General features: G+C 35.7%; 1 long non-coding RNA gene across 1 annotated transcript in view; it reads left to right on the top strand.

Annotated features, from left to right (window-relative positions):
- Positions 1–101: 101 nt before the first annotated feature.
- The window catches only part of LOC118477319, a 29,260-nt gene continuing 15,695 nt past the window's right edge, over positions 102–13,666 (top strand). The window contains exon 1 of the long non-coding RNA XR_004858288.1: positions 102–365. This is a non-coding gene — a long non-coding RNA (uncharacterized LOC118477319). The remainder of the gene's footprint in view (positions 366–13,666) is intronic.

The following is a 13,666-nucleotide window of genomic DNA, read 5'->3' on the forward strand; positions in this document are numbered from 1 at the left end:
CACACCTCCCCCCCCACCCCAACCTCACCACAACCCCATAACTTACTTCACGGAAGAACTAACAACTCTCGTAACAACAACAAATAGAGCGGCAAATACATAATTCACGAGACAGAGTCCAAGTTACACATTTCTTTTCCTCGTTTGACATTAAAAGATCGCATGCACGTGCCTTATTGCGCCGACGTCTGGTCTGCTCTGTGCCCCAAGAAGACGTGACACACACAACATGCTCACAGTGGAAACGTCTAGAGTATTCTAGAACCCGGATAGAGAAGTGGTAGAAGAAGGAGTCTCTATCTCTAACACACCTATTTTATTGCACCAGGGAATAATATACGGAAGGATTTCCTGGAAAGAGAAGGGTCAGTAATGTATTGCGCCAGTTATTTTATTTTATTTTTTTCCCTTCTTGTTTTGGTGTATTATATACATATATAACGTATTGGTGAGTGTGTATATATATAGAGAGAGAGAGATAGATTCTATATTTATGAACCATTACCATCAAAATGCTATAATCAATATAGATCCATTTTATATATCATTATTATCAAACAGGTATTATCAATATTATGTCATTCTATGTTATGTCTTTGCTATCACACTGTTATTATCATTTTCATTTTTTATTACCTCCATACTGTTATTACCAATATCATTTTTTTTACTATCATCATCATTACATTAGCTATTTAAAAAAAAATAAGTCTTAGGTACAGATTCTGTCTATGTGTGCTTAGAGGAGTAGGGGACGGGGGAGGGGGGTTGTTATCATGGTCATACTTTATTATTTTATAACTATTATCAATACAGTGAATTAGTAAGAATAGTATAGATGCAATCGGACGGATTTACATTTCTTGATGGCAGCATCCTACTTTTAAGTACTTTTAAAAAAAATATTGTATTTTAATAATTATATTTTCAAGGGTTCTGGCCTGGCCTTTTCTTGTCGCTGTTATTCATTTTCATTCGGCTTGTCTGAGTTTGACAAGTATTGTTCGTTTTGCGCCAGGGTTTATTTCTTATTTTTAAAATTACATCGAAAGTATTTGGTCCAGGAGTTAAATAACATTTATTATTATTATCATTATTATTATTATCATTATTATTATTATTATTATTATTATTATTATTATTATTATTATTATTATTATTATTATTATTATTATTATGTATTATACATTTGTTACATTATTCTTATTACTATTATTATTATTATCATTATTATTATGATTATTATATTATTTATAGTATCATTACACTCATCATTATTTTCATTATCCTTTTCATTATCATTATTATTATTATAATTATTATTATTATTATCATTATTATTATTATTATTATTATTATTATTATTATTATTATTATTATTATTATTATTATTATAATAACTATTATCATTATCAAAACTACAAATATTATTATTTTTATTATTATCACTTATATTAATATTGTTATCATTATTATTATTACTATTTCTGTCCGTACTATTAATATTAACTATCAAATTATCACACTATAGATACTCATAATATTATTGTTGTTATGATCATTAGCACATCATGAACTAAACAACTAAGATAGTGTACAGGCCCCATGCGAAGTGGTGCGTAGATGACCTGAGTTCAATTCCCGAGAAAGAAAGTTTTTAAAAGGGGATTAAGCCTATTTCCGCCTTTAGTTTTAGTCAGAGTTTTACGGTACTTGTAACACAAAAAGGTCATATAAGTGCCGAGGATTAGAGGTGTTACAAGAGAGTAACAAACCACAAAATAGAAGGAGGGGAGATAAGGATGATAGCTGATGTTTGATTGGAAAGAAGGAGCAAACCACACCTGAGCACCCGTCAACCACACACTATTTCCGTGTGTTGTATCCAGTTCAACACCGTTTAGCACTGACAAAATTATGTCAACTTTGTACAACTTTTCCAATAAATTAATAGATAATCATTTCCATAAATGGATCTCAATGAATATTGCAGAATTATTCTGAGACTGAACTCATGCATGCCGTGACTGAGAAGCGCAGATTTCCAGAAACTTCTCGCTAGATTTAGTGCCAGGGTGTACTCTCTTCTCCCCTCTACATTTCTTTCTTGACCAAATTATCTCAACTGCGTAGATCTATAACTTTTCCAATAAATAGATAATCATTTCCATAAATGGATCTCAATGAATATTACAGAATTATTCTGAGACTGAACTACCGTAATGCCGTGACAGAGAAACTCCGATTTCCAAAAACTTCTTGCTAGATCTAGTGCCAGGGTGTACTTTCTTCTTATTTCTACATTTCTTTCTTGACAAAGTTATCCCAACTGTGTATAACTTTTCAAATAAATTAATAGATAATCATTTCCATAAATGGATCTCAATGAATATTACAGAATTATTCTGAGACTGAACTCATGCATGCCGTGACTGAGAAGCGCAGATTTCCAGAAACTTCTCGCTCGTGCCAGGGAGTGCTTTCTTCTCATTTCTACATTTCCCTCTTTCTTTCCGCTCCTCCTGAGTCAGAGAGATCACCGTTGCCATGGTTACTAATATCATCGGTCTCAACACTGGACGAAAGAGTGCGACAGGATATTAATATTATAGTATAGCCGAACTTGCTTCTACAGAATGAAAAACAAAAATACAAAAAAATAAATAACAGAGCGCGTTTCTGTAAAACAGACCGTAATGTAAACAAGTCAGTTTTCTATTTTTCAGCCAATAAAAGCGTTTTCTTTTTTAATACACAAACAAAGATTGTTTCTTTTTTTTCCTTTTGTTATTGCAACATTTATTTCTTTATTTCTTAATTTTCTTTCTTTCTTTCTTTTTTTCTTTCTTTCTTTCTTTTTTTCTTTCTTTCTTTCTTTCTTTCTTTCTTTCTTTCTTTATGTATTTATTTATTTATTTATTTATTTATTTATTTATGTATTTATTTTTGATGTATTTATTTATTTATTTATTTATTCATTCATTCATTTAATATTTGTCGCTCATGACCTGCCGTGCTACAATTTTTCTGTTTTATCAGTTTTATAATGATATAATAATAAAAATGATGATCATAGAAAAAATACTACTACTACTACTACTACTACTACTACTACTACTACTATTACTACTACTACTACTACTACTACTACTACTACTAATAATAATAATAATAATAACAATAATAATATTTTTCCAAAATAAACTAATAATAATAATAATAGTAGTAATAATAATAATAACAACAACAATAACAACAACAACAAAGCATAATAAGTATTAACAGCAACAAATTATATTAGTATATTGTATCATAATGAAATTAACAATAATTGAATAACAACAAAAGGAACAGTATCACCTATAGAAATAATATGTTATCATTGCCATCACCATCATAATTTATTATTATTATTATTATTATTATTATTATTATTATTATTATTATTATTATTATTATTATTATTATTATTATTATTATTATTATTATTATTATTATTGTTAATTGCTATTATTATTATCATCAAAATTATTTTTATTGTTATTGTTGTTATAATAATTATTATAGTAGTAGTAGTAGTAGTAGTAGTAGTAGTAGTAGTAGTAGTAGTAGTAGTAGTAGTAGTAGTAGTAGTAGTTATTGTTTCTATTCAAATCACTGTTGTTATTGCATTTTCTGGTTGCTTTTATAGCCATGATTATTATTGGTTCATTCGTAGTTCTACTTGTAGTTTTTCTTTCTTTCTTTCTTTCTATGATTACTATATATGACTATTGTTTTATCATTTTCGCTAGTGCTATTACTATTATTACATGTATTATCATTATTATTATTATTATTATTATTATTATTATTATTATTATTATTATTATTATTATTATTATTATTATTATCATCATTATTATTATTATTACTATCATCAGCATCTTTAGTAGTAGTAGCAGTAGTAGTATCATTACACGTATTATTATTATTATTATTATTATTATTATTATTATTATTATTATTATTATTATTATTATTTAGTATTAGTATTTTGATTATGATCATTTGCATTGTTATTATTGCAGTTGCCATTGTTTGAGTTTCACATTATTTTTGCCGTTTTCATGATAATGATGGCGAAATTTGTATTGTTGTTGTTGTTGTTGTTGTTGTTGTTGTTGTTGTTGTTGTTGTTGTTTCTGTTGTTGTTGTTGTTGTTGTTTCGCTTGATTTGTGATTGTTATTTCTATTTGTTATTTGTTATTAGTTATTGTTTTTTTGTGTTCTTCTGCTGTTGTCCCAGTTCCCCTCTTGTTCTTCCTACTTTTGTTGCTGCTAAGGTTTCTTGTTCTTGAGTTGTAACTATCGGGGTTGTAGTTGTTGTTGCTATTATTTGCTGCTGTTGTGTTGTTGTTGCTGCTACTGCTGTTGTTATTGCTGTTGTTACCGTTATTACCTTTTTTGTAAGTGTTTTACCGCGCTCGCAACTGCATAGGGTCATACGACAGCGCTTTGTTACCGTTGTTGTTGTTATTGTTGTTGTTGTTGTTGCTGTTGTTTTTACTTTACTTTGGCTTACATGGTCATTTTGTTTTCTGTTCCCGCTGATGCTGCTTCAGTTGCCGCTGCTGTTGCCATAATTCTAACAATAATCGTTGTGTTGGAATTGGTTCTTGCTGTAATCGCTGTCGATAGTGCTATTTTTATTAATCTCTCGGTGTACATTCGAGTTTCTATTGATGTAACGATGACATTTGTAGAGCGCAAATCCCCGCCCATCAGCAAGCTCTGGCAAAAAGATATTATTAATCCGAATACAGGAAAAAGAGGCTAAAACAGCACCTGGACATGGATGGCTGGTGCCTCTATAAATAAATCATTGATGGTCTGGTATCAGCAAGCTCTATGCGATTCACAATCTATACTGTACATATATGTACATGTACCACGTTCTATTACTACGATTGCTGTTATTCGGGTCTTAACTCTGTTTGTTTTTTTAGGTGCTTTACGGCGCTTGCAACTGCATAAGGTCATATGAGCGCGTGGGACACATTAAACTTTTTCAGTTGGTAAGAAATTTAGAATTTTGCCCAGGTGGCGGCCGAAGCCTACTCTTCCTTATCGATTTTAGACCACCAGGGGATCTTTAACGTGCGCAACTTGCACACGGGCCCTCCGACAGGTCTTACCTTTGAAATTACAACGCGTTCTGTGAATTTGAATGAGCCTGAAGCGGGTAGTTGGAAGGCGCCTAGCTGGTAGGTCCTACTTCTTTACTTTCCGCCTAGTGTTGTTTCTGTCTGTCCGTCTTACTTTTCCCCCGTTCTAAATGACCGTTATTGTGTCTACTGACTTCTCTTTACTCAAAGATTGAGCCTGAACAGTTCATTTTAAAAAAGCTTCTTCAATTGATATTATTCCATTTCATTTCTTTGTAGGATTAGAAAAAATAGAATTCTACTTATAAAAGTAAAGCAATATTTGAGCAGTAGAATGGAAAACTCACGTGTTTGGGTTTTATTAATTTTATAAAAAGAAAAGCTGTTTTGTTTTTAGGTGATCGATTGTGTAGGTCTCTAAATCGCACAATCTTTGTGAATGCAAAAGAGAAAGAGAAAATATTCTGAGCTTTTTATTATTTCTATAATTTAAAAAAAAATGACTGTTTGTTAATGATACTGGACTGATATCAAGTACTTTAGTTAATGAATGTGGACATTTATTTATTCACATATTTTTCTATCTGTTAGTACCTCTATATTTACGTAATCGTCTGTTTATCTATTACTTTTTTACATTTATTTCTTAATTTTAATGTGTGTGTTTTTCATTTACTTATTTATTTTTGCTACTATTTCCATATTTTATTAATTTTATTATTCAATGAAAGTATAGGATATTCTCTTTCCGTACTTTGTTATGCTGTTAGATCTATATGCTCTCTAGCTAGTGAGATGCTTTGGTAAGCTGACCATAAAATTGTTCTTGTAGTCAATCAATGATTCTAGATTTTTTGGTCAACTATAGCAGGTGTTATTATTCCCGCATCAACGTAATTAAAGGTAATTTAGGAAGCGGGTTTCTGACCCGGCCATTTAGGTCAAACCCGGGCTGAGAGGAATACAACATCCCAGGAGAAAGACCGAGATGCTCGATCGATAACAATTATTTATCCCCATTCGAGAATTGAACTGAGGTTGGCTGCATGTAAAAGTGAGGCACTGTATGGTTCCTAGGAAGTTGAGGTTGTTTCAGAATGCTCTCAGGTCTGCTGGGGTAATAGTATAGATTGTGAAGTGCATAGAGCTTGCTGTTGAGAGGGGATTTGCGTTATACAAAAGCTGTCTATTATTGTTACCTAAATACTACATACAGCACAGACGGCGGTAGTGGTTCTTGTTTGTGCCCTCTTCCTCTTTGTTAACATCTTCCAAGTTATATCAAAGTGTTTTCACAGTAATACTGTAAACGCTCTCTATTTATATTATATTAAATCATATTCTACAATGTTCTCTTCCACTCTATTCTATTCTATACTTGCTTTAAATATTATAATCTCTCTCTCTCTCTCTCTCTCTCTCTCTCTCTCTCTCTCTCTCTCTCTCTCTCTCTCTCTCTCTCTGTGTGTATGTGTGTGTGTGTGTATGTGTGTATGTGTGTGTGTATGTGTGTTTTGTGCGTGTGCATACCCATTTACAGAATAAATAAATAGATAGACAAAATAGAGATAATCAGGAAACGTTTGTTTCTGCGTTAGATTCATATTATTTTATCTACGTGGGCTTGTTATAAAAGAAGATGAAAACATTTAGTTTGATTTATTTTCCGTCTGTTAGTCAGTGCAGTAAGCTGTTGTCTTTTTTATCAATATAATGAGTACACGTTTTGTTAGTTTTCCGTTTTAAAATGCAATTAGCTGGGTCTCCTTTCGATGAATGGAATGATCGGTGCCTTAACATCAACTAAAAGTCATTGGCCTACTATATTTACACTCTACTGGAATGGGGAAATAAATTTTGAGAGACGCAAAAAATTAGAAGGTATAGATCTGTTCTCTCAAAACAAAATGCGCCTCGCGAAATATCACTTCCGAATTTTCTAAAATTACACAGACAGAAGCGTCGGCCTACTAAAACGATCGGCGAAATAAAGAAATTTGGCTTTTTCCAGAAAAACTGTCTCAAAACTGTAAAAACCAAGGGCGTCATGCTCTGGAGAATATTATAAAGAATTTTTGGGCAAAAACCGCATGTCGATCGATGCAGCCATTAAAAAGCCTTTTGAACAGCAAAGTTCGGCCACCACAAATAGATAATTGCTTAGGTTATTCTTTACTTACTCACAAATTTCAGTCTTTTGTTCATATTCTTGAAGTTGAGCATCAACTTTTCTTGTTTAATTTGTCAACTTATCTACTTATTGTCGTTGTTTGGCGTTTTTTCCCCCTTGTTTATTTTTGTTCATGTATTGTATTCACATTTATCTATTTTTAATTTTATTTATTTATTTATTTTTTAATGTTTAAAAATTAATTAATCAATTAATTTATTTTTAATGATTGCTTTTTACACAACAGCAATGATTGCTTTTAGCAATGGTGAGGACTGGCCATACTCAGCTACCTGGAATGAAATGCGTATGTGTGTGTGTGTGGGGGGGGGGTGTCTGTGTGTGTGTGTATGTGTTTGTGTGTATGTGTGTTTGTGTGTGTGTGTGTTTGTGTGTGTGTGTGTGTGTGTGTGTGTGCGTGTGTATGTGAGTATGTGTGTATGTGTGTTTGTGTGTATGTGTATTTGTGTGTGTGTGTGTGTGTATATGTGTGTTTGTGTGTGAGAGGGGGGGGGGAGACAGAGAGAGACAGAAATAAAGAAAATAGGTATTTTTTATTAAGTAAGCAGCACACTCAGATTCCAAAGCATGTTGTCTTAAACAAATAGACACAACTTTCTTCCAACTGCACCAGAGCTGACTGATGCAGACATTTCGAAGCACATCTTACTTATTAGTCTCTGAACTCTACCAGAAATTTCACGCACTGTATACTGACCCTTTTTTGATCTGTGTAGTGAACCCGTATGTTATCAGCACGCCTTCTTGACAATCAGGTCTTCAAAGATGTCCGATCCGAAACACAGCTCTCACCGGGTTAATGGAACTGCAACCATTAATTTCTTCCTGCTGCAGGGTTCATGGTCGCATGCTAGGCTAAACACAATATCACATGCGACCGAGACAGGTTAGATAAACGAAAAGCTTGAGCTTTAGAAGAGAGGTAGGTTGGACGGCTCAATCAGATTTGGTAATAGAAACCTGGATGCCGAAACATGCCCAGGGTTGGAGGGGTTGTCGTGACTTCCGCCAGAAAAAGCGTCATCAATTTATGGGCAGAAAGGGGCGTGCAACTCTAGCCCGCTTGCTGAACATCAAACAGCGCTAACGAGGCTTCGGATCGGGATCATTTCACAGGGGTTAATGCAAGTGTTTGTTCCTGCGACACCTACCCAGACTGCTGCTGCCCTTCAGTTAGCGCCGCTCTGGTGGGGACGAAAATCCCGAGTCTGACTTGGAGAAAAGTTGTCTTAGAAAGAGACACGAGGTGTCCTGATAGATAGAGATAATAAGAGATAATGCTTTTACTTTGAGAACGCTTAGGAGCAAAGCCTAAGCAATATAAGGACCAAGAACATGATTTTATTGTCACTTTGATTTGTTCTGTTTGTGGCAGTGGGAATATTTCCTTTCTTCCTTACTTCTTTCTTTCTTTATTTTTTCTTTCTGTCTTTCTTTCTTTCTTTCTGCCTTTCTTTCTTTCTTTCTCTGTCTTTCTTTCTTCCTTCCTTTCTTTCTTTCTTTCTTTCTTTCTTTCTTTCTTTCTTTCTTTCTTTCTTTCTTTCTCTCTTTCTTTCTTTCTTTCTTTCTCCCTTTCTTTCTCTTTTTTTTCTTTGCTCCTTCTTTTTCTGTTCTTTCATATGGAGTGGAGGTTAAGGCTTACATAAGGCAGTCAACGACCCGCCGTTCACAAAGTGGTGAGCTCTGAGGACAGAGCGTGTCATTCTCATACCGTATATGGTGCTGAACTAGAAGCAGAATTTCAAAAAGGACGACACAATTTCTGAATTTACTCGGATTCAGACTTCAAAACAGTCCGTGTTCTGATGAGGCTGATGTCCAATTGTGAGGCAGCGTGGTGCAATCAAGCGCTCGTCAAATGAATGGAATGGGAAGAAAACAGCATTTTTCTTTCCGTTTGGCAATTTTTAATTAATTTTTTTTTTTTTTTTTGTTTAAGTTAAAGTTTTATGACACTTCCAACACAATACGGTCAAATAAGTGTCATAGATTAGTGGTGTTACAAGAGAGTAACAAACACCTAAAAAGAATGAGCGGAGATAAGACAATAGATGTTTAATAGGAAAGAAGAAGCAAACCACACCAGAGCAACCGTCAACCACCCACTTTGTTTTTTGGCACAACACCTTTTATGTCAATTTAAAAACAAACTCCTGTGTGGATTTTACCGTAAAACGTTGATTAAAGGCACTAAAAAATGTATATTTACAGTGTCCATGGACTCTCTTGATCTGGAAGTCACCAAACGTTGGCGGCCATATTCTCGCTAACTTTACCCCCGAAACCATCGGACCGTGACATCCTTCAGTCGCAAATATTTCGACTTCTATTCAACATAGATGGATACTTTTCAACAACAAGGAAGGCAAATGAATACGCTTTAAGATGATACCAATAACCCCATATAACCAAAATTGACAAGCGCCGGATTCCACCAAGTCGAGATACAATTACTCTACAACAGCTGATATCGGAATGTATCGTTAAAGCAATAAAAAGAGAAACTACGCTAATGATTTCTTTCATCAGTGTGTTTTATCAATCAAGTGGTCATCATTCGCCCGAAAGAAAGTTAATATTGTTTCTATTCACGCAATGCCATCTCGGTTTTATATAACATAATTCATTTAAATATTGTCAGCTGAAGTCGTTTCTGTTTTTAAATTAATAAGATGAATATTTGGAGTGATTTTCTTTTAGTCGTAACAAAACCTTTTATGCTACTGTTATACGTTGTACTGTATTGTAAAGCGCTCAAAGCCTTTGTACTTTAATCGGGGTTGAGCGCTATATAAATGTCATTTATTATTATTATTACATAATACAAGTGATAAAGCAGCAGTGTGTGTCTTGTTTTTGCACTTCGGTTTCTTCACTCAGCATAGATCTTACTGTTTCGAGACATGTTAAGCAAGCACTAAGAGATTTTAGTATTTTTACTGTTCATGACCACAGTATCTTGAACCATGACTACAGTGACATTGAAGCGTCATATAAAGAACGTCTTAGAAGATTTTTTTAAAGTTTCGCCCCCCCAAAAAAATGTGGTCACCCTGGAGGCCGTCTTGAATTTAAAAAATAATTTCACATTTTTTCATTTCTAACAAAAAACGATTCAAGATATAGCCCCCAGATTTGCCTACTTAGCAAACTGGGATGTGTCATAATGAAAAGAAACCATGATATTTAATACTATTTCATGTGTATATTGAAACGTGTTAGGTTAAGCTTGTCATTTTTCTTACGCCCTCGTGTACAACCAACAATCGACCCTGCTCCTACGACCACTCGTCAAAGACAACTCTCAGCTCTGTGGCTCTGTTCACACTGACTAGATGGCAACTGCATTCATGGAGGAGCAAAACACACACATTTGGTGAGACAGCGTGGTGGAATCAGGCTCTCGTCAATTTTGGGGCATGTAGAATTATTGGTATCATCTTAAAACTTGTTCACTTGTCTTTATTTAGGTGAAAAAAGTATCCATTTATCTTGAATGCAAGTCGAGATATTTGTCAAATGAAGGGGGTGGGGGTCACCTGCTTTCAGAGGTAAGATTAGTGAGAAAATGGCTGTCAAAGATTAGTTATTTTCTTAGCTTAAGAGTCGGTGGTAACTGAAAATTTACATTTTTTGTGCCTTTAATCAACGTTTTTCAGAAAATTCCATACAGAAATGAGTTCGTTAATGGGCATGAAAGGGGTTGAGCCAAAAAACACAAATTTGATAAAAATTCACAAACCTGCGGGAAATGCTAGTTTCTTCACTTTGATTATTTTGACAAGAGCTTGATTCCACTACGCTGTCTCACATTTGGTGAGATTGCGGGTTCGAGGGTTCGATTCCCAGCCCATTCCAATATTGTATCCTCGGGACTGGTTATTCTTTTCTCGAATTTTCCTATTTAGCTCAGTCCTATCGGAGATGGACGTTATAATATTCGAAGTTCCCGACTCTTTAAAAATAATGCCCTTACAGTGTTGCGAGGGGCGTTTAACCTATACGTACAATTTCACACAATTTACTTGTATCTTCAAAAAGTATAGCAAAGATATTCAAAAAAAGACAAGTCTTGTGAAGACTATCAGCAGTTTGCACGGATCCTTGTTTAGAAAAAGACTTCAGTTGTTCAATCTTTACGTTATACTATTATTATAGCTTGGCTCATCTGAGAGACAACATCCGATCCCCTGGCTCCACCTTCTACGAGTATTTACGGGAATGCACAATCTCAAGTTTAGACAGCCCCCCCCCCCCCCCCCCCCCTCCTCCACCAAATTCTCTCCTCTGACACCCTCCTTCCTTCCCCCCCCCCCCCGGTCTTCACCATTTTCCCATTCTTCTCCCTTTTCCTCCCCGCCCCAAACCTCTTTTTTTTTCCCAGCCACTCAATCCAGCCTTTCTGGAAGGGGAGCCCGACTGTCCCTTCCCCTCCTTTGGTTGTCTGTTTGCGTGTGTGTGTGTGTGTGTGTGTGTGTGTGTGTGTGAGTGTGTGTGTGTGTCTGTTTGTGTGTCTGTGTGTGCCTGTTTGTGTGTCTGTTTGTGTGTCTGTGTGTGTGCATGTGTTTGTGTGTGTGTGTGTGTGTCTATGTGTGTGTCTGTGTGTGCCTGTTTGTATGTCTGTGGGTGTGCATTCTATCATAATTCGCAGTCATTTAGCTCAAACCTCTTCCACAAAAGAACTTTACCAAAAACATGTTTGTTTGTTATTGTTGTTTTTTCAAATTAAAAATTAAAATTTTCAAACAGTTGGTGATTGCCCATCATCAGTAACAAAAAAACAACAACAAACAAAAACAAAACAAACAAAGACAAAAACAAATCAAACAAAGGCAAAAGAAGTTGGAATGAAGGAAAGAATAGGCGCTGCATCGAAATAATCGTCACATATTGCGCTTTTTTGTCCACGTGATCGTTGGTTTGTTTGAGGTTGTTTTTTTGTTTGTTTGTGTTTGTTTGTTTTTTTTTGTTTTTTTTTTTTGGGGGAGGAGGGTGTTGTTGTTGCTGTTGTTGTTGTTGTTGTTGTTGTTGCTGTTGTTGTTGTTGTTGTTGTTTTGTTGTTTTTTGGGGGTTTTTTGAGATTTTTTTGTTTTGTTTGTTTGTTGTTGTTTGGTGTTTTGGGTTTTTTTTGGGTTTTTTTGCGTTTGTTTGAGTGTTGCGGTTTGTCGGTTGTTGTTGGGGGTTTTTGGGTTTTTTTTGGTTTGTTTTTGTTTTGCGGAAGCCGAAGCGATATTTTTTTTTTTTTCGGGGGGGGGGGGGGGGGGGGGTTAGGGGGGTCCCTAAAGGTGGGGTTGTTACAGCTAGGTGACAGTGGTTCTGCCTGCTGCCAGGAACTCACTGCCTTAAAAGTAACAAAGTAATTATAGAGGTTTCACGCCGCCATCGACGAGATTTAGATCATTTAGGAAGGGGTTGCTTCGACCCTGTCTGTCAGGTCCAAGGAGTTTACAGTAAGTTCTAAACTCCTTGGTCAGGTCCCTTCCAGGCTGAGGGGGATACTAAGTCTCAGCACAAATACAGAGATGCTCAAGGGGGCTCTGTTGGCCTAAAGGTTAAGGTGTTGGCCTCTCACTCAAAGGTCCCGTGTTCGAATCCGCGAAGTGACCGAAAAGTTTTCTTCTCTAAATGTTTCTCCGTTCACCTCCTTTCCTGCTCTCTAGTAATGTTCTGTCGTCTGATTTCGTCTCTTTTTTCTGCCCCCACCCCCTCACCTCCTTTGCCCCATCCTCTAGGCTCCTGATTCTTTCTGCAGTCTTTCTACTGCTACTCTTTGGTTTCTTCTTGCTGCTGTCTTTCAGCTACACCCCTGATCTTCTGGTAGGAAAGATCTACACCTAGCCTTCTTGGACAAGGGCGAAAAATCTCGAAGGGCACATGTGAAAGTTGCGCACGTTAAAGATCCCTTGGTGATCTAAAATCGATAAGAGGAGGCTTCGGCCGCCATCCGGGCAAAATTCAAAATTTCCTACCTACTGAAAATTTTTAATGTGTCCCGCACGCTCATATGACCTTATGCAGCTAAATTGCAAGGCCGTAAAACACTTACAACAGATGCTCGACAAAAATTCTCCTTTCACTGGAATCGACCTATGTCTTTTAGGTCCGGCAGCGATGTGGCTGACCGCTACACCACAGACACTGTTTGTGTTGCTAGGGTAGGGACTTACTTACTTGCTTACTTGGTTGGAGAATAGGCATCATTGCAGGCGGCACAATGCCATAGCTGCTCCTCTCTCCTCTCCAGGATCCATGAAAGGGTCTGCCTGCTGATCGTGCCAGTTAACAGCTGGTTGGATATTCTCCTCGCTTTTCCTCACAGGTTGCTGTC

This window comes from Aplysia californica, unplaced genomic scaffold (genome assembly GCF_000002075.1).
Source record: "Aplysia californica isolate F4 #8 unplaced genomic scaffold, AplCal3.0 scaffold00064, whole genome shotgun sequence".
Lineage (NCBI taxonomy): Eukaryota > Metazoa > Mollusca > Gastropoda > Aplysiida > Aplysiidae > Aplysia > Aplysia californica.